General features: G+C 42.4%; 1 long non-coding RNA gene across 1 annotated transcript in view; it reads right to left on the bottom strand.

Moving 5' to 3' along the window:
• The window catches only part of LOC135982266 (uncharacterized), a 71,876-nt gene extending 56,854 nt beyond the window's left edge, over positions 1–15,022 (bottom strand). Inside the window, exons 1-2 of the long non-coding RNA XR_010599533.1 lie at positions 14,849–15,022; positions 12,711–12,791 (exon numbers count right to left, since the gene is read on the bottom strand). This is a non-coding gene — a long non-coding RNA (uncharacterized LOC135982266). The remainder of the gene's footprint in view (positions 1–12,710; positions 12,792–14,848) is intronic.
• Between the last annotated feature and the right edge of the window lie 4,152 nt (positions 15,023–19,174).

The raw sequence follows: 19,174 nt of genomic DNA, 5'->3' as shown, positions 1-19,174 counted from the left end.
ATTTTCTCAAAATTATAATTAGTACATAACCAATTAATGTTGATCTTATTGCATGAGAAACCATATACAGTGGCAAAAGTAAAATTACCAGGCTATAATGCTGTTCCCATTCAAGTCAGTGACTTCAGTGAGAGCAGGATTAGACTCTACTTTATGAGTAAGACATTACTATCTGACAACTATTCATTGGCCTAAGTGAACTAAGATGGCCGCTCCCAGGGGATGGATATTCATACACAAAAATATCACAAGTGGCACACTTCTTAAAAATCCCAATATAGCAGAATTGACTCTGGACGCTGACCACCCTTCCTAATCCATAAATGGGGTCCTTCCAAGTCAGAATTGAGGCAACTACGTAGCAACATAGTGTGAAGACGTCTGCAGGGATACTACTCATGGGCTCTATCTGTTCTGTGGCTAAATAGAGTTAATACTATTACTCACACCTTTCACAAGTACTGTACTTCTTTTTAAAGGAGACAAATCTGGAGTTTATGCTCTTTTTGTTTTTTAGTTTGAACAGTATTCTTAATCTGCCCACCAGTGTCAACTGCTAATGCTAACCTGTCAACATTTCATTTCAAGGAGATTAATTCTTAATGTACTTTCACCTGGACAAATAGTTATTTTCCTGTCACTCTGACTCCTACAATCGTATACACAACACAAACCACCAGAAAGACAACACATTGTATCCATGTCATATGTAACGCATTGGTTTTGCAAGTGTTCAATTAAAAATGTCTAATTTCACACATTGTCATTGCAATAGAACCAGGATAACAAAACTATGAGCAATAAGCAGCAACTTGGCTGTATCTTTAGATTGAATAAAAATCAGTGGATAGAGGGGAAAGGGTCAATATAAATATATTTGGGGTTACTGAAGTATTTAATAGAGGGTCTCGCAAATTTTACATTGCATTTTAATTTCAATCAGTTTGGATAAGAGTAGTGTCATGGATTGAAACCTGACAGAGTTGTCTTCTAAAACTATATGGTAATTTGATTTTGAATTCAGTTTGTGGTCTAGTCTGTTATAGTTGCCTCTTTTTTAGAACAGCAGGATAGGATCTGTTGAACACTGAATAATATTTGCCAAGGTCTATACATTTCTGTAGGTACTGACTGACAGTGAGTCAATTCTGCATTTGGGGTTTTATAAATAGTCACGGGGAGAAATTTAAATTGGTAGAAAAGGAAAAGAATTTTCTATAATAAACAGACATTATACAAATAACCATGTGTAACTAAATAAAAACTCATCTCACTAGTGTTTCCAATACCCCTGTTTAAAGAGTGTGGGGAAAGAGGAAGAAGGGAAAATGTAAAATAAATCACAGTATTAGAAACAAGCAATGATAAAAGTAATGGAATTTCTGTAATATTAAATTACATCCTACTAGTTTCCAATTGCATAGGTTTGTACGTATATATCTGAAGGCACCCTTTACTAGAGGGGCCTCTGAGCTTAATTGGGAGTGTTCCAATTGGGAAGCTCCTGAGTGCTGCAATTCAGCCTTGAATGCTCCAACACCCATGATGTCAAACATATCAGTCAATTGAAAACAATTTAATAGTTTGATTTGATACAGAGATTTGAACCAAAACCAATTTTTAAAAAAAATTGAATCCATTTTTTTTCTTCAGATTTTTCAGTTTGGCCCCTAAACTAAAAACCTATTTACTCAGCTCTCTCCACCACCTTTCATTTAGAATTAATCAGCCTGCCAAAATGCTAGGACCCATTTGCCTCTGGGGGTTGCACAGCTGAGATGACTGCTTATATTTTGTGCTGTGTCAGTGACTGAAAAGATATGGCAGCGGTTCAAAGAAAAGAAATTTTAATAAATTGAAATAAGTCAAATAACTGTAATCAGGAATCGGTGTGGGTCCTAGATTGTTTCAAACACATGGCTTAGAGCAGGGCTGGATTTACACTTTACGTGCCCCTAGGCACAGCATCTTCAGCACAAACACACAGCCCGCCTATAGCTCACCATAGTGTTTTCCATAAAAAATGAAACTTTTAACCCACTTTTAACTCTGGGGCACCCCTAGAATGCCAGCACCCCTATGCACATGCCTATTGTGCTTAATTGAATGGCTCTCTCTGGAGAAACAGTATGTGTATCTAGACAAAAACATCAGGCTGTAACTTAGCGGGTACAGGCTGCGTCCTGTTACTCACAGAGATAACGTGTTCTTTGAACAGCAAATTCCCTAAGCAGCATTGCCCTTACTGTGATCATGGCCAAGGAGCTCCAGCCAGGAGAGAAAGGTGAGTAGGGTCAGCTGCAGCCATGACTCCTCCCCTGCCCTTGCCTACCACCTCTTTGCCCCCTATGCCAGGCACTGACTGCAGGGGCAGTGTAAAGCCTTCATGCCAGCTCTACACCAGATCTCATTGTCACGTAACAAACTGCACTTGCAGCAACCTCCTGTATCTCCTTAACATCAAAGAAAGCACAAAAGTAGAGCCCTGTTAACTCTCACCTACTTACATATATGGATCAGTATGATGGGGTGCACTCACCTCTCGTGAGCACCTCCTGGCAGCTGTTGCTCTTGGCAGGCAGGTCTTCAGTGGCTCAGCCCTCCAGCTGAGTCACACAGTCTAAAATGAATGAACCCTTTCCAGGTAACAAAGGTCCAACAGGGCCTATCACTGTGCCCTGGTCAGTTCTGCAGCCCTGTCTCTGGGCTCAATTCTCAGCCCCTTCTGAGTTAGCTTTAAGTCTGTCCCTGCCTTGTTATAGAGCACTACCCCCAGGGCTTTCGCCCTGGAGACTTTGTCGTTAGCGGTTCTGTGGTTTCCCAGCCACCTAACCAGGTCACTTCTTAACTTCAGTTGCCTTTCAGGGTAGGGTGACTAGATAGCAAGTGTCAAGTATCAGGGGGTAGCCGTGTTAGTCTGTATCTACAAAAACAACAAGGAGTCTGGTGGCACCTTAAAGACTAACAGATTTATTTGGGCATAAGCTTTCGTCCAAATAAATCTGTTAGTCTTTAAGGTGCCACCAGACTCCTTGTTGTTTTTGTAGATAGCAAGTGTGAATCAGGACACTTTTTTGGGGGGTGGGGTATAGTTGCCTGTATAAGACAAAGCCCCTAATAGCAGGACATTAGGTCACCCTGTTCCAGGGTAACAAAGGTTCAACAAACCTTTGGGGGTTGGACTAGATGACCTCCTGAGGTCCCTTCCAACCCTGGTATTCTATGAAATAGTTGACCCTCTTCAGGGTCTTCAGCCCCATCTCTGAGCCTGTTTAAACTCCCAGCCCCTTTCTTGGGCTTTTAATATAAAGTCTTTTAGTACAGAGTCTTATCCCCTCCTTGAGGCTTAGGGCACTTCTCCAGTGGCCAGTGCAGGGACGCAGGCCCACCCATTACTCCAGGTCCCAACCCAGGGACCCTGTACACAGTAGCCACGTACTACTTCCTCTAATAGTTGCTGCTGCTATTTTCTGGGCTGCCTCCCAGGGGATGGATAGGTAGGTAGCCCCTACCTCAGGGCTGAGGTTCTCAACTCCTCCTCAAATGCCAGTGTCCCCAGAACCCTTCTTCTGGGTCTCACTTGAGCTCCAGCAAGAAGCATCCTTCCTTACTCCTCTGGCCCAAGCCAGGAACTGATCTGCTCAGACCCTGCAGCTCCTTTTAACTGAGCCTGCTGGGCTCTGATGGGCTTCTTCCTTGCAGCCTTTCTAGGCAGGTCTGAAGGACCCACCTTCTCTGTTCCTTCTCTTGAGCGGGGTGTGGTAGGACTGCGATGTGTGCAGCAGGGAGCCTCAAATGGCCCAATATGTTCTGTCACAATCATTCATTATTGATAGATTATATATCAATGTGCAATCTTCCCATTCTCCCATAATGTACCGGCCTCTGCAAATCAATCCGGAATCATGGAGCTATGTGCTGTAAAGTTTTTTTGTGAAAGATCATACTGTATTTGTTCAACCTGCTGCATGAATCTTGGCACTAACCCAGAGATGGATTTACCCATAAGTTTGAGTCTGACATGCTTGAATAATATGATAGTGCCTGTACACAGAGGGGCCCTTGCTAAAACTCCTGACGCAGGAGACCTTGGCGTTGAAAGCAGCACTGAAACAGAGTGCTAATTACAGTTTTGACAGAAGACTCAAACTGCAGCTCTTTGCAAATTCATTTTCTAAAACAGAGTCTGTCACAGTTACAATGAATAGCAATTAAATTGCAAATATCAAAATGGAGAAATTTACCAGCCAGCACTTAATTCTATTGCCTTTCTAATTCTTGCAAGCTTTAGTATTAGTATAACAATGCATCTAGCTCTAGGTGATCCTTGTGATTGTAGTGCTCTGAAATTAAGCTCTGAAATTATCACCTGAATAACTCCAAGCACTAACACAATGATGTATTCGTCTTTCCCCTCCCAGAGATTTCATTCAAAATTTTTAATCAAGCACATAAAAACACCATAATATCTTACCGGGAAATCTATTTTAATATGAAATCATGCAACCTAATGCATTTTAGATGTTCTTTATTGTGGATGAGGAAACTGGGACTGGGATGAGAAGCCTGAGAAGTGGAGAAAGGGGCTGGCTAGGCAGGAAGAGACAGGACTAGGACAGAGACAGGTTGGAGGCAGATGGGGTCCAGCTTGAAGGGAACAGAAAAGGTCTGTGAATGGAACCTAAGATTCCTGAGTCTCTCCATTCCTCTACTGTCAGCAAATATCAGTGAAACCCACCGGCAAAGTGAATTAAGCACCCTTAATTCACCACCACCACCTCTTTTGTGCATACCTATTGTGACACAATATTTAATTATATGATCCCATATTATATTTTCCATAGGACCCCTGACTCATTCAGTGCATAAAAATGATCTGCTCTGGGAATGAATCAGGAGTGTGATGAATACAGCAGGGTTTTGTAGGGAGAGAAAGGATGGTCTTATGTTTAAGGCAGTTGAATAATACCCTGGAGAATTGACTCCTATCCCTGCGTTTGCCACAGAGTGCCTGCGTAATGCTAGTCAAGGCATTTAAAAATCATACTTTTTACAAGTGGTAATTAATTGTGTGTTCCTCATCCTCTGGGCCTTTGGGTCTGGGTGTGAGCTGCTGAAGGGTTCAGCACACACAGCTGAAATTGAAGTCAAGGGGAGCTGTGCTTTATATGTTCAAAGTTCCATATAAAGCTAAGTACTCTGAAAAATTGGGCCCTAGGATCCTCACATTGGGCACCCAAAATTAACTTTAATTTCTCTGTTCTTTAGTTCCCTGTATCTAGAATGAGGATAATACCATCCATCCCCTCACCTCCCAGGGGTGTTGTGAAAATATATTAATTAATGTTTTCAAAGCACTTTGCTACTATAGTGATGAGTGTCATCAAATTATTAATTTCCTCATGGGCTTTTCCTGTCTTCACAGGAGGAATAGAGCGCAGGAACTAAGACATGGGATGACATATTGAACAATGGGGAGAAAACAAAGTATTGGATAGTTGCTCATTAAATGACCACCATCCATCCCGAATACAGTCTCCATTGGAAAAATATGTTCCCACCTAATAAAGATAGTATCATAATGCATATGCATTAGCGGGCCAAATTAAGGTTGCACAAGCAACTGTAATTCTGGCATTATTTAACTTATTAGTGCTTGACATCACAACCTTAATGTTCTTTTAATGTCAGTTTTGTCTGTAGTATACTGTATACCATATTTTGTTTTATAGCTCAGTTAAATTATAAGCAGTGGCATGGCTTATCAAACTAAATACATCCTGACATTCTTCTAGCTTTACTGTAATGTGTAAGGCCTTTTCCCAGCTGGATGCTGCACTGTCAATTTTAGGTTGATTCAAACAATGCAAAGCTCTACAGATTTCTCCTCTTGTGCTTTTCTGTTGTTGTCTGATAAACAAAGTTTCCAAAATAATTGAGTCCCTTGGTAGCATTATTTTACTATCTGTCTGAAGTGCAAAGCTTCTTCACTAGAAAAATATATGTAACAGAAATGTTGTAAGCTCTGCATACCTTCTAATGCTTTCTTATGAAGGCAGTAGGTCAAGTTTATTTATTGTTTCTGGTTAAAATTCCCATTTCACTAAAATTTCTGGGCAAAATTTAGTTGGGTTCTCTACTTGACTGTATGGTGATAATTTGATGTATCACAAGAACCAGTCATACTTTTCCAAATTTGAAGTATATTATATACACTAGAGAATATGCTTAAATTTTAAGAACTTGGGGATTTGCCCATGACAGTGTTCTAAGGAATATTGTTTTTAATTCTGCTTCCATTTCAATCCATTACTAATCTGTAACATCTCAAATATTTTAAATTCAATTTTCATTGATTAAACTTTCTACCACAGGACAAAGGATTTAAGTATTTGTCTGTTTCAATTCCTAGCTATAAAAGCATATATAGTTTTGGTTTCAAGCAAGCATTTCACATAATGTATAGGGTTGCATTTTGTTTTTTTAAATGTTGTATGTGACAGAATTCTTCAAAGTCAACAATCAAAATGACTTCATTGCTCTTTTTTCCACTGGGATTTGCGGCTATAGTGTTTCAGAAATGCAGAGGTATTTTAAAGCTCAAAATCCTGATGGTAGAAACAGATTGCAATCAGGAGGTCCAAAACATTAGAACCATAATCATCTACTTTCAACACTTTTGGGTAAAATCGTAGTGCTATTGACTTCGGTGGGAATTTTGCTACTGACATCAACAGGAAAGGATTTCACTCCTTATGTATGGAAAAACAGTTTCTGTGTTGCATTCTGTGTGTGTTATTTTTGATTAGGGAAAACAAAAAGGAAAAGAACAAAAAAAGTCACCAATAGAGAAGAGTATGCATGACTTTCCAACAGCAACCATCCTGAACACGCTCAAAGCAGGATAAGGAATCCACTTTAACGCTTAAAAATGGAGTGCACGGAAACCTGGCTAACAGTTACAAAGTGACATATCACATAAAAGAAATATTATTTTACCAAATTCAATCAAAGCTGTTTTCATAGCTGCATACATCAGAAATGTTTTTGAAATGCCTTTTGTTCAACAGATCAGAAGATAGAGTGAAAATTTAGCAACAGTATTTTTCATTAAATATGAATTAGCTACAGCAGCTTGCTAATTAAGTTACACATTATCAATGTACAGTCACTGTTCCCACTGATGTCAAAAGCACTCTCATAATTCTAAGAGTTATAAATAACAGTTTCAAGAGGGTTGGAAGGAGAAGTTCTTACTTGAAGACAGACCTCATTCAAATATTGATTTAACTCTTTTTTTTTTTTTTTAGTTTTAATAGAAATTTGTATGAATTGCTCTCAGCCACAGTGGTAAAATTCTTTTTCTGCATCCACTGGAACCTCATGGGTGAAATTCTGACTCCACTGAAGTCAATGGCAAAACTCTCATTGACTTCAGTGGAGCCAGGATTTCACTCCATGTTTTCCTTTCTAAAAATTAAAGTCTTTGTCACAAAGACAAGTTTAACAGAACCACACTTTCACTCTCTTTGCTCAGCAAAATATACACATTTCCTGCTCAAAATTTACAAAGCATCTTTCAGTTAAGAGTAGGTAACATCTCACAAGATGGCTTATGTTGATGAAAAGTACCAAATGATGTAATGCAAAGCACTACTTTCAACAGAGGAATTGTTTTCCGTGTCAGATGCTATCTCCTCTGGACATAATCCCATGCTTGGGGCAACCCTAAACCTCTGACTGCTGAAGCTGGGAAGGGATGATGGGTGGATCTCACAAAGTTGCCCTGTTCTGTACACTCCCCCTGAAGCTCTGGTACTGGACACTCAGAGACAGGATACTGGGCTAGATGGATCATTGGTCTGACCCAGTATGGCCATTCTTATGTTCTTAGTCTCTTTCTCTCACTTCAGTTAGTTTGAAAAATTCATTCAAGGAAAAAAGTAGTGTGTAAAATTCATTTCAAACTATAGAAATAATTACAGTGGTAAAAGTATTGCAATCTGCCACAGCAGATATATTCAATAGCATCAAGTTAATTCTGTATTAATCCAAAAGGGACAAAAAGGGTTACTGAACAGCACCCTGATTTGCTAATTTATTGCAAAAAATGCAGGATTCTTAAAGAGCATGCCTTTTCCTTAATGTCCAGAATGCAGCCAGGTTGACAGAATACATTCCTTTATGTGCCTTGTGTGACTGTGAGTTGAGTGTGATTGTCTCTTTTACAACATACCACCAGCTGTTCTATATCATCCTGCTAAATGTCTCATTTTTCTATCTATACAACTACAATCCACATCTCAGGACCTGGGCTGAATGACAAGGGCAAAAGAAAAAAAAAGAGGTCTTTAACAGCAGCTCTCCTTTTCACCATCAGATAAAAAGAACCAGCTTTGTGAAAATAGAGTTGCAAAATACTGAAGACACTCCAAAGGTTTGATTTCTCAGCTGTTCTCCACCCGTCCCTTTAGTAGTATGTTCTTGGGACCGGGGTGAAAGTAGGCCGGTACGGCGTACCGGTAAGAAGTGGCTGCTGTTACCAGCACGTACACAGCCCACATTAAAGCACTGCTGTGGCTGCGCTTTAAAGACCCCCAGCTTTAAGGTAGCTGCCCCTTTTGCCCCCCCCCCCACCATCAGGGCCACCAACGGGGGGGCGGGGGTAAAAGGGGCCACTGCCCCGGGGCTCCAGCGGCAATTTAAAATGGCCCGGGGCTCCTGGCCGCCGCTACTGCTACCGTGGCAGCATCCGGAGCCCCGGGCCCTTTTAATTCGCTGCGGGAGCCCCAGGTGGCACGGGCCAGGCAGCGCGGATGGACTGGCTGGGGGAGGCTGACCCTCAGCCTCCGGGAGCCCGGAGCCAGGCCCCTGTACCGGTAACTCTTTTGTCTTACTTTCACCCCTGCTTGGGACTAAAGGTTAATCGTCTGAGGGTAAGCTCATAGTGCTGGAACTAGGGATTCTGGGAGTGTTGCTGCACCCCCCTGACTTGAAGTGGTTTCCATCATATACAGGGTTTACAGTTTGGGTCAATGCCTCTCAGCACCCCCACTAAACAAATTGTTCCACCACTCCTGGGTAACGTGCACAAAACTGCAGGACCAAGAGAGGTAAATAGTGGTGTCCCCCAGGGTTCTGTACTAGGCCCAGTCCTATTTAACATATTCATAAATGATCTGGAAAAAGGGGTAAACAGTGAGGTGGCAAAATTTGCAGATGATACAAAACTACTCAAGATAGTTAAGTCCCAGGCAGACTGCGAAGAGCTACAAAAGGATCTCACAAAACTGGGTGACTGGGCAACAAAAAGGCAGATGAAATTTAATGTTGATAAATGCAAAGTAATGCCCATTGGAAAGCATAATCCCAACTATACATATAAAATAACGGTGTCTAAATTAGCTGTTACAACTCAAGAAAGAGATCTTGGAGTCATTGTGGATAGTTCTCTGAAATCATCCACTCAGTGTGCAGCAGCAGTCAAAAAAGCAAACGGAATGTTGGGAATCATCAAGAAAGGGATAGATAATAAGACAGAAAATATCATATTGCCTCTATATAAATCCATGGTATGCCCACATCTTGAATACTGCATGCAGATGTGATCACCCCATCTCAAGAAAGATATTGGAAAAGGTTCAGAAAAGGGCAACAAAAATTATTAGGGGTATAGAACGGCTTCCATTTGAGGAGAGATTAATAAGACTGGCACTTTTCAGCTTGGAAAAGAGGCAACTAAGGGGGGGATAAGATAGAGGTCTATAAAATCATGAGTGGTATAGAGAAAGTAAATAAGGAAGTGTTATTTACTCCTTCTCATAATACAAGAACAAGGGGCCACCAAATGAAATTAATAGGGAGCAGGTTTAAAACAAACAAGAAAGTATTTTTTCACGCAACGCACTGTCAACTTCTGGAACTCCTTGCCAGAGGGTGTTGTGAAGGCTAATACTATAACGGAGTTCAAAAGGAAGATAGATAGATTGATGGAAGATAGAGCCATCAATGGCTAGCTTCTGTTTGCCAGAAACTGGGACTGGGTGACAGGGCATGGATCACTTGATAATAACTTGTCTGTTCATTCCCTTTGGGGCACCTGCCATTGGCCATTGTCAGAGGACAGGATACTGGGCTTGATGGACCTTTGGTCGACCCAGTATGGCCATTCTTATGTTCTTAAGAAGCTGAAAAGCGCATTACCCTATAGGGACCTCTCTGGGCAAACTAGGAGAGGAACTGATGAGCTCCAGGAGGAGTTCCATCATCAAGATCCCTTTGATCAGAGAAGGTCATCAGCAGCACAGGGCTGTTAGAGACTAGGTATAATATTAGAAGGGAAATATCCTCTACTGAGAGCTAAAGCAAAACAAAAAACCAACCAACATCTACCTGTCTTGTTGCCCTCACTATCATAGCATCTGTGCACCTAACGATGATGACAAGCATAGGTGGCCATGTCCAATTTTTGTTCATTAGTTCTCATAAGTAATTCATGATATAGACCTTTAACCTGCTTTGTGCTGCCCACTATCTTTGTGTATAACTGCTGTCATGGAAACACTTCCTCCAACTAATGCTTTATTCAGCACCAGGCTATATATTAGCCAGTAGGGGGTATTTGGAAAACACAGGGTGACTCATATTAATCCTAGGAAGCTGGTTAGTTGTATAGATCTGATAGCAGTTCCTGGAATAAAAGACCCCCCACCGGTCACATTTTAGCAAATATTTCTGCTCTTAAAAAATTATTACAGCTATTTAACTGCAAACTATGGATCAGAAGCTTGAAGTACGTATTTAGTTTTTTGGTTTTTTTTAACTGTGCGCTTATTCAGTGGGAATTTGCCTGAGTAAGGATTTCTGACCTTTGCTCCAATAACTGTGACCATTTCTAAAGATAGTTTTCAATTTTAGGTTTTACTTTTTCTTGTACTGTTTTGATTTTATATCTATGGCATTTTTGCCTTAGGTCACTTCTAAACGTAATAGGAATTCTGGTTAAAATCATCAATAAATAAGCCCAAGTATGTCACATGTGCACTACATCTTATTCTCCATTGAGAGGTAGTAGAAAGTCATTTACCTCAAAACCCTGCTCTCCTGGAAAATGTACTGCTGTTTCTTCACCAGACTACAACAATTTTTTCATGAATGGCTTTTACTGATCATGTGCCAGGTGTTCTCATGCTTCTGAAGTGAAGTGTATTTCACCTTTATCTGCTGTGTTTAACATGAGATGCCGGAACTCTGATTTGTATGAAGCCAGTGAGGTTTCTCATTCCATGGGCCAAACATAACCCCAATCCAGCAAAACTCATAAACACATGAATAGTCCCATGAAATCAATGGCACTGCTCATGCTTAAATTACGCAAATGTTTAAGTGTTTTGCTTGATCAGGGCCCCAGAATTTTGATTGAACCTCAATTAACTTAGTTGCTCATGCTTCGACCAGATCTGAATTCGGATTCATGTCCCCATGGAATTTAAAGAACTAAATAGGAGCCTGAATCTCAGTGTCACTTTTTTGCTCTGGAATTCTCATGAATTAACATCATGGAAATTATAATGCACAGAAACATACATAGTGTTTAATAGAAATTCTAGTAAAACAATCTGAAAAGCCCAATTCTAGGTTTATTGTAACTCTTTCTTAAAAGTCCTTCCAAAATCATGGTAAAATGATAACTTTGGAGGCAAACTCTTTCTACCTTGTACTATGGGAGATTTTCCAAAATATTTTATTTTAAACTTATATGAATAAATATCACACTGTCCCTTCCCCCGAATGATATCTGGGTTTATTTGCAGAATTTAAGAACAGCCATTTAAGTGTTGCCAGCTACTGGCAACAAACCAATTCATCCCATCCCCTCTCCCCCATCATCCACACCCACTCAGAATAATTCTTCGGGTACGTCTATACTTACCTCCGGGTTCGGCGGTAAGCAATCGATCTTCTGGGATCGATTTATCGTGTCTTGTCTAGGCAGGCTCCCCCGTCGACTCTGCGTACTCCTCTCGTGGAGCAGGAGTACCGGCGTCAACGGCGAGCACTTCCGGGATCGATTTATCATGTCTAGACAAGACACAATAAATCGATCCCAGAAGATCGATTGCTTACCACCGAACCCAGAGGTAAGTATAGACGTACCCAAAGAAAAGCTAGATGAACAAACATGGCTTGCTCTTTATAATTAGTGTTCTAAACAAATTTGATATTGCATTTAGTTTATTAGGGTATTCATGATGCAATGTTACTTTTAAGGGCAGGAGCTGTATAGAGCGGATGCAGCAGATTGTAGATTCCCAGTCATCTGGCCTGGACAGAGCAGGATGACACAGGGATGGCAGAAGGGATACACTGAGTGGTACATCTTTTTGCTGCTCCACAAATAAGTAGATGTGCCCCCATGCATGCCTGGGGCTAGTCACAGCATGCTGGTAGCTAGCTGAGGACCTGGACTCTCACCCAAGCCAGTAGACCATGACCCTTCGGCCCATGGGGTGCCAGGAAATTCAGAAGTCACATTCCCTTCCTAGGGCACTCAAGCGCCAAATAGGAAAGTTTCTCTGATGCTATGGAAAGCAAGTAGCTACCTACATCCTCTTCCCCATGACTCTTTAAACCATGTTATATGTACATCCACATGGTGATAGATCAGTTTATTCTAAAGGTATTCATAGAGGGCTGGAGGTTAGAGATACCTGGTTCTCAATCCCATCTATTTCCTTGGCTTGCTGTGTGTCTTGAGCAAATCATGTAGCCTCTATAATCTCCTTCCCAACCTGTAAAATGTGAATAAGGATATTCAGAGGATTAGTCCAGAGCTAAGTATTCTTATACATACACACTATACTTTCAGAAAAGAACTATCTCAAAATGGAATTAAAGTTGAGAGCACATATCAGTGATTTAGGGTAAACAGAGGGATATTGTAACTATCCCCAAGTGAAGAATAATTCTAGTGATTTGAAGATCGGTGATATCTACCTTAAACAATATTTTTTTTAATGTTAATGGTTAGGGACAGATTCCCTGGTATGTTCTGGGTGTTCTATGCCACGCTGGAATAGTACAAAGCAGCCAGAGTGCACTGGCCAGTTAACTTGAGTTTACATTTCTCTTGCTGGAGCAAGGGCTGAATAATTTTGAAAATTTCACTAAGAAACTGTGTTCCCCAAATTTTAAGGAAACCAAAACAGGACAAGATATATACAAGGTTAGAAAGATTCGATTTTTATCAATAAATGTTGGTAAACAGATTTCACCATACACACAAGCCAACAAAAATATTTCCATCAATAATAATCAAAATTTACAAATAAGCAAAGTAAGAAAAATGCTTCTTGGGAACTTAAAGTAAAAATCCAGTGATTCAGACTTTTGAATTAGACTTGTTACTAGCAAATGGACTAGCAAATGAATAGCAAAAACAGGTATGATTTTTTTGGTTCTCAACCTTTGTTGGTTCTCAACCTTTCCAGACTACTGTACCCCTTTCAGGAGTCTGATTTTCCTTACATACCCCAAAGTTTCATCTCACTTTTAAAGCTACTTGCTTACAAAATCAGACATAAAAATACAGAAGTGTCACAGCACATTATTATTGAAAAATTGCTTACTTACTCATTTTTACCTTATAATTATAAAATAAATCAAGTGGAATATAAATACTATACTTACATTTCAGTGTATAGAGCAGAATAAACAAGTCATTGTCTGTATGAAATTTTAGTTTATACTGACTTTGCTAGTGCTTTTTATGTAGCCTGTTGTAAAACTAGGCAAATATCTAGATGAGTTGATGTACCCCCTGGAAGGCCTCTGCATACCCCCAGGGGTACATGTACCCCTGGTTGAGAACCAATGGATTAAAGGATATTTACTTTGTATATTTTGACATGTGATGTTGACAATTTGTTTTAATGGTTTGCAACATTTTAACTTTTCGAATCTCAATATCTACTGTCCTTAAAAAATTACCTGACCCTCCCTTTCTTCCCCCCCCCCCCCCCAATTTCCCTTAGCTGGGAATTTTTAAATAGATACAAATCTAAAAAAATGCTTACAAATAAACAGATATTAATTGGTCAAACTTATAAAAAAAATAAAAATTGAATTAAGCCAAGCCTAGATATATATTTGGGGTAATAAGATGTGAAGATGAAACAGGAAAAATGGTAACTGAAACTTTTAATCTAAATCAATTAAATCAGTCCTGAATGGATTTGGGATCCCGACAGCAGCCATGGCATGAGACCCCACCTTTTGGGAGTCAGAAAGGAGGGGTTGTGACAGGATGCCTGGGGTACAATCTGGAACTGGGGTACCTCTGTGCCCCTTAACTCTCCAGCCTGGGCTCTCTGTCACAATTGCTTTGCTAGTGACAAGCAGCAAACCCCTCCCGGCCCTGTTATCATTCAGTGCAACAGCATGTGGAGCCCCACACCCAGCTAGATTGCATGAATGTTCCCTGAGCCGCTCACGAATCGCACAGAGAAAGATACCAGCCAAATCCCCCCTGCTCCCAGCCTTACACCCCAGAACTGTACCACCTTGCCCTTGGTAGAAACCTGACCACTGTAAGTTCATTACCCAGTCTGCCCCTCCCTCGATGTGGAGAGGACAAACACTATTCTTTGTAACCTAAGCTGAGATTTCCCAAACACTTCTACCATAACATATTGTTTTAGGTAAAATACAAAAACAGATTTATTAACTACAGAAAGATCGATTTTAATAAAAGGTCAGAGCTAGTTACCAAAAAAAAAAAAGGTAAGCGCCTAGTCTAAATCTTAAACCTTACTAAACTAGGCAGTATTTGGATCAGGCAGTTTCTCACCCCATTGGATATTGTAGATAGGTTACAGTTCTTAATACACAGGCTTCCCCTTTAAGCCTGGGACCAGTCTCCTCAGTTCAAGTCTTTTTCTTCCCAGCATTCTTGTTGCTTCCAGCATAGGTCAGGGAGGAGAAAGGCAAAAGCATGATGCCACTGTCCCCTATTTTATATCCTCAGTCCTGTGCCTGAAAAACACTAGCCCAGGCATGTCCTTATGGGCTTTGCTGAGTCATGGAGTTGAGCAATCCCCCATTGTGTGATGCTTGCACAGCCCTCTTACAGAATTGTAAATCCCTTAATTACAACTCCCTTGCTGATTAATGGTTATTTAACACCCTGCTGGAAATGGGTTACATCCTTTGTTGTCACTGGAGAACTAGGAGTGGAGACTTTCAAACTTACAGCATATTTAGTAACAACCATACAGCAAAATCTGATAACTTTATACACACTAATGATATACATAATTTGACAGAACAATCGGTTTCAGCAGATCATGACCTTTCATATGATATCTTACATGGCATACTTTGTATGAAATGTATCAATTGTATGACAGAGGTGAATATGGGGGTTTCAGGGTGCTACTGTGAGGTACAGAGTGCCACAGGAGTGTCTGGTATGACAAGACAAGCACAAAGAAACACTAAAATCATAACAGGATTGTGAGTCAGGCAAGGGGGTGGGGAGGGAGATGACAGGACACCCGAAACAAAAGTCTGTATGTCTGACCTGCCAAAAGGAGAAAGGAAAAATGTGCTCTTACAACTAATCCCAGCAGTATCTACCAATCTTAACTCTTGCCAGGTTTCTCTACACACAAACTAGCACTTGTTAATTAAACTGCTGCAACCCCTGCGTTGATACACTTGTCTTGGTTTTAAACTAGTTGTAGTAGTTTAACTTGTCCAAATTAATAAGAGTATTCACAGCCAAAGTTGCATTGATTTAACTAAGGCTATGTCTACACTACCACTTACGTTGCTCAGGGGGGTGGAATATTCCACACACACCCCTGAGCATCATAAATTACACCAGCATAAGCGCTAGTGTGCACAGCACTATGTCAGCGAGAGAGCGTCTCCTGCTGACATAACTACTGCCACTCGTTGGGGGTGGATTAATTATGTTATGGCAGAGCTCTCTCCCATCAGCATAGAGTGGTTACATGAGAGATCTTACAGCGACGCAGCTGTGCCGCTATAAGTTCTCTAGTGTAGACATAGCCTAAATTACTTCAAAATAAAAACCCCACACCCTTTTAGATAAACTTGTGCATTTTGGGGTATATTGGACTTAAATCTCGATTATACAGCCTCTTTATGTTTTAATTTGATTAGAGGAAAAATAGTCTTAATACAGCTTGGTTTTAATTAGACCACTTGAGTCTGATTGTTTAGGAATGTCACATAGACCACTCAGGGACATGAAAAAATCTTCAACCTCTAACATGATGGAGTGAAGGAAAGTTGCCAGGAGCATACCCCCATTCAAGATTCTCAGTCAAAAGGGCACAGACTAAGGCTATGGCTACACTGCCACGTTTTTTGTCAAAAGTTATGCCACTTTTATTAAAGCTTTTTAATTAAACCACTGTTGCATGTCCACACTGTGTTCCTTGTGTCACTGGAGCACATCCATACTAGCAGCTCTTGCAACAACAAAGACAGCAGTGCACTGTGGGTAGCTATCCCACTGTGCAACTGGCCAGAGGGTACTTTGGGAAGGGTTTGCAATGCCTCATGGGGCAGGTGATGCAGGTTTCTCAATGGGCAGCTGCTTTTCAACTGAAATGGGGGAAAGGGGGAAGAGTGTGTGACAGGGAGCATGTGTGCATGTGGGGAGAGACAGAGACAGACTGTGTGTGGGGAGAGTGAGTGTGTCAGCAGGCTGTCTCCTAAGTTCAGACAGCAGCGGAAAGCAACCTGTCCTGAGGCAGAGGGAGGGGGAAACCCTGACATCAGCCCTCGCCTCTAGGGTTACCATACGTCCGGTTTTTCCCGGACATGTCCGGCTTTTCGGCAATCAAAAGCCGAACATGTCCGGGAAAAATACCAGCCGGGCACTTCCTCTCCCGCAACTGCTCTGCTCCTCCCCTGACTCAGACTTCGGCTCTGTTTAAGAGCCAAGCTGCCCGAGCCAGCGCTATCGGCTTCGGGCAGCCCCCTTGCCTCTGGACCCCAGCCGCCGGCCGGGCACTTCTCTTCCCCGGCTCCAGCTACTCTGCTCCTCCCCTGACTCTTCGGCTCTGTTTAAGAGCCAAGCTGCCTGAGCCAGCGCTACCAGCTTCGGGCAGCTCCAGTGCCTCCGGACCCCAGCCGCCGGCCGGGCACGTCCCCTCCCGAGCTCCAGCTGCTCTGCTCCTCCCCTGACTCTTCGGCTCTGTTTAAGAGCCAAGCTGCCCGAGCCAGCGCTACCAGCTTCGGGCAGCCCCCGTGCCCTCCGGACCCTGAGCCACCGGCCGGGCACTTCCCTTCCCGGGCTCCAGCTGCTCTGCTCCGGTGGCGCAGTGTCCGGAGGCAAGGGGGCTGCCCGAAGCCGGTAGCGCTGGCTCGGGCAGCTTGGCTCTTAAACAGAGCTGAAGTCTGAGTCAGGGGAGGAGCAGAGCAGCTGGAGCCGGGGAGAAGTGCCCGGCCGGGGGCACAGGGTCCGGAGGCATAGGGGCTGCCCGAAGCCCGAGCGCTACCGGCTTCATGGTTTGCCGGGCAGCTTCCAGACCCTGCACCCCCGGCTGGGTGCTTCCCCTCCCAGGCTCCAGCTGCGCTGGGGAAGCGCCGGCCGGGGGCGCAGGGTCTGGAGGCTGCCCGGCAAACCGTGAAGCCGGTAGCGCTCGGGCAACCCTTTTCACGTGGCTGGGAGGGAGGAGGGGGAGTTAGGGCGGGGACTTTGGGGAAGGGGCGGAGTTGGGACGGGGGTGGGAAAGGGGCGGGGCCAGGGCCCGTGGAGTGTCCTCTTTTTTTATTTTTTAAATATGGTAACCCTACCCACCTCCCTCCCTGTCTCTGCACAGCACAGAGTATCACACACACACACATCCACCCTTGCCTGCCTGACTCCGTATTCTTAGTGTGGGAGAGAGCAGGAGCATTCCAGGTTAAAGATTTGCTCTTTGTTTCCCGGAGCAGCACAGCACCCCGGCTGTCAGAACGGAGCTTTGAAAGGGGAGGGGGACATGTCTGCAGGGCTGCTGAGTTCATAACAGTGAGCAGAGCAGTCACTGTAGGCATTGTGGGACATCTCTGGAGGCCAGTTACAGTGATAAAAGCAAGCAAGGTGTTTACACTGGCACTTGGGCAGTAAAACCTTTGCACAAAAAGCCATATCACTCTTGTGGTTTTATTACAGAGCTGCAACGGAGGAGTTTCATCGCAAAAAGTGGCTTGCAGTGTGTGCAATTCTGCTGTTTCATTGCCAAAAGCTGCCTTTTGGTGAAAAAAACTTGGCAGTGTAGACCAGGCCTTAGTTTTCTCCTAGGAAATATGTTGCTTGCAAAGCCATGGTCTGATGGATGCATGAAAACTTCCTAGTGACCCAGATAAGAACAGAGTTTAAGTGGCTTAACAACACTTTATATTTCTACAGAGAGCTTTACATTGCTTGTAGGTAATATGAGTGAAATTCCTTCCTGATGTAACTCCACTGAAATCAATGAGGCTACACAAGGAAGGAATTCAGCTCAGGATCATTAAGATGTTTATAATGTCTCAACACTGCAATTTTCAGCACCTGTTTAAATATCAATAATTTTTGCATTAATAGCAACATGCTTTCCAGAACTACTGTTTCATTGTTAAGAGCTTTATTTACGTTCTGTGTGAACTGAATAGCGTTATTCATATAAAATTAGAAACAAGAGAAGGAAACATTTCAAGTTAGCGGCTATAGGAAAGTTGCTTTGTTCTGGGGCCTTCTTCAGGAATGGATTGTGTTCTGTGCAAGGGACTGTTGTGTAAATTACAGACATTGACACTACATAAGAACTAGCCTACAAGACGAGACCTGTGGTTCATCTTGTGAGATGATGACTGACAGTTGCCAGTGTTCTTCTGTAATCCAGTGGTGCCAATTAAAGGGGAGGGGGAGGCAACCTCCACCCAAGGCTTTTGCATCTGTTCAACGCTCTATAGGCCGCTGAGCTGGGAGGGACTTTTAGCAGTGGTCTCATATTAAATAGTATAAAGAAGAACAGGAGTACTTGTGGCACCTTAGAGACTAACAAATTTATTAGAGCATAAGCTTTCGTGGACTACAGCCCACTTCTTCGGATGCATACGGGTTGGATCACAGAAACCCCCTTGGGAGCTGCCACCCGATGTGCAAAGACTA

This window comes from Chrysemys picta, chromosome 3, assembly GCF_011386835.1.
Source record: "Chrysemys picta bellii isolate R12L10 chromosome 3, ASM1138683v2, whole genome shotgun sequence".
NCBI lineage: Eukaryota > Metazoa > Chordata > Testudines > Emydidae > Chrysemys > Chrysemys picta.
The sequence above is the reverse complement of the archived record's forward strand: the minus strand, read 5'-3'. Positions and strand labels throughout refer to the sequence as shown.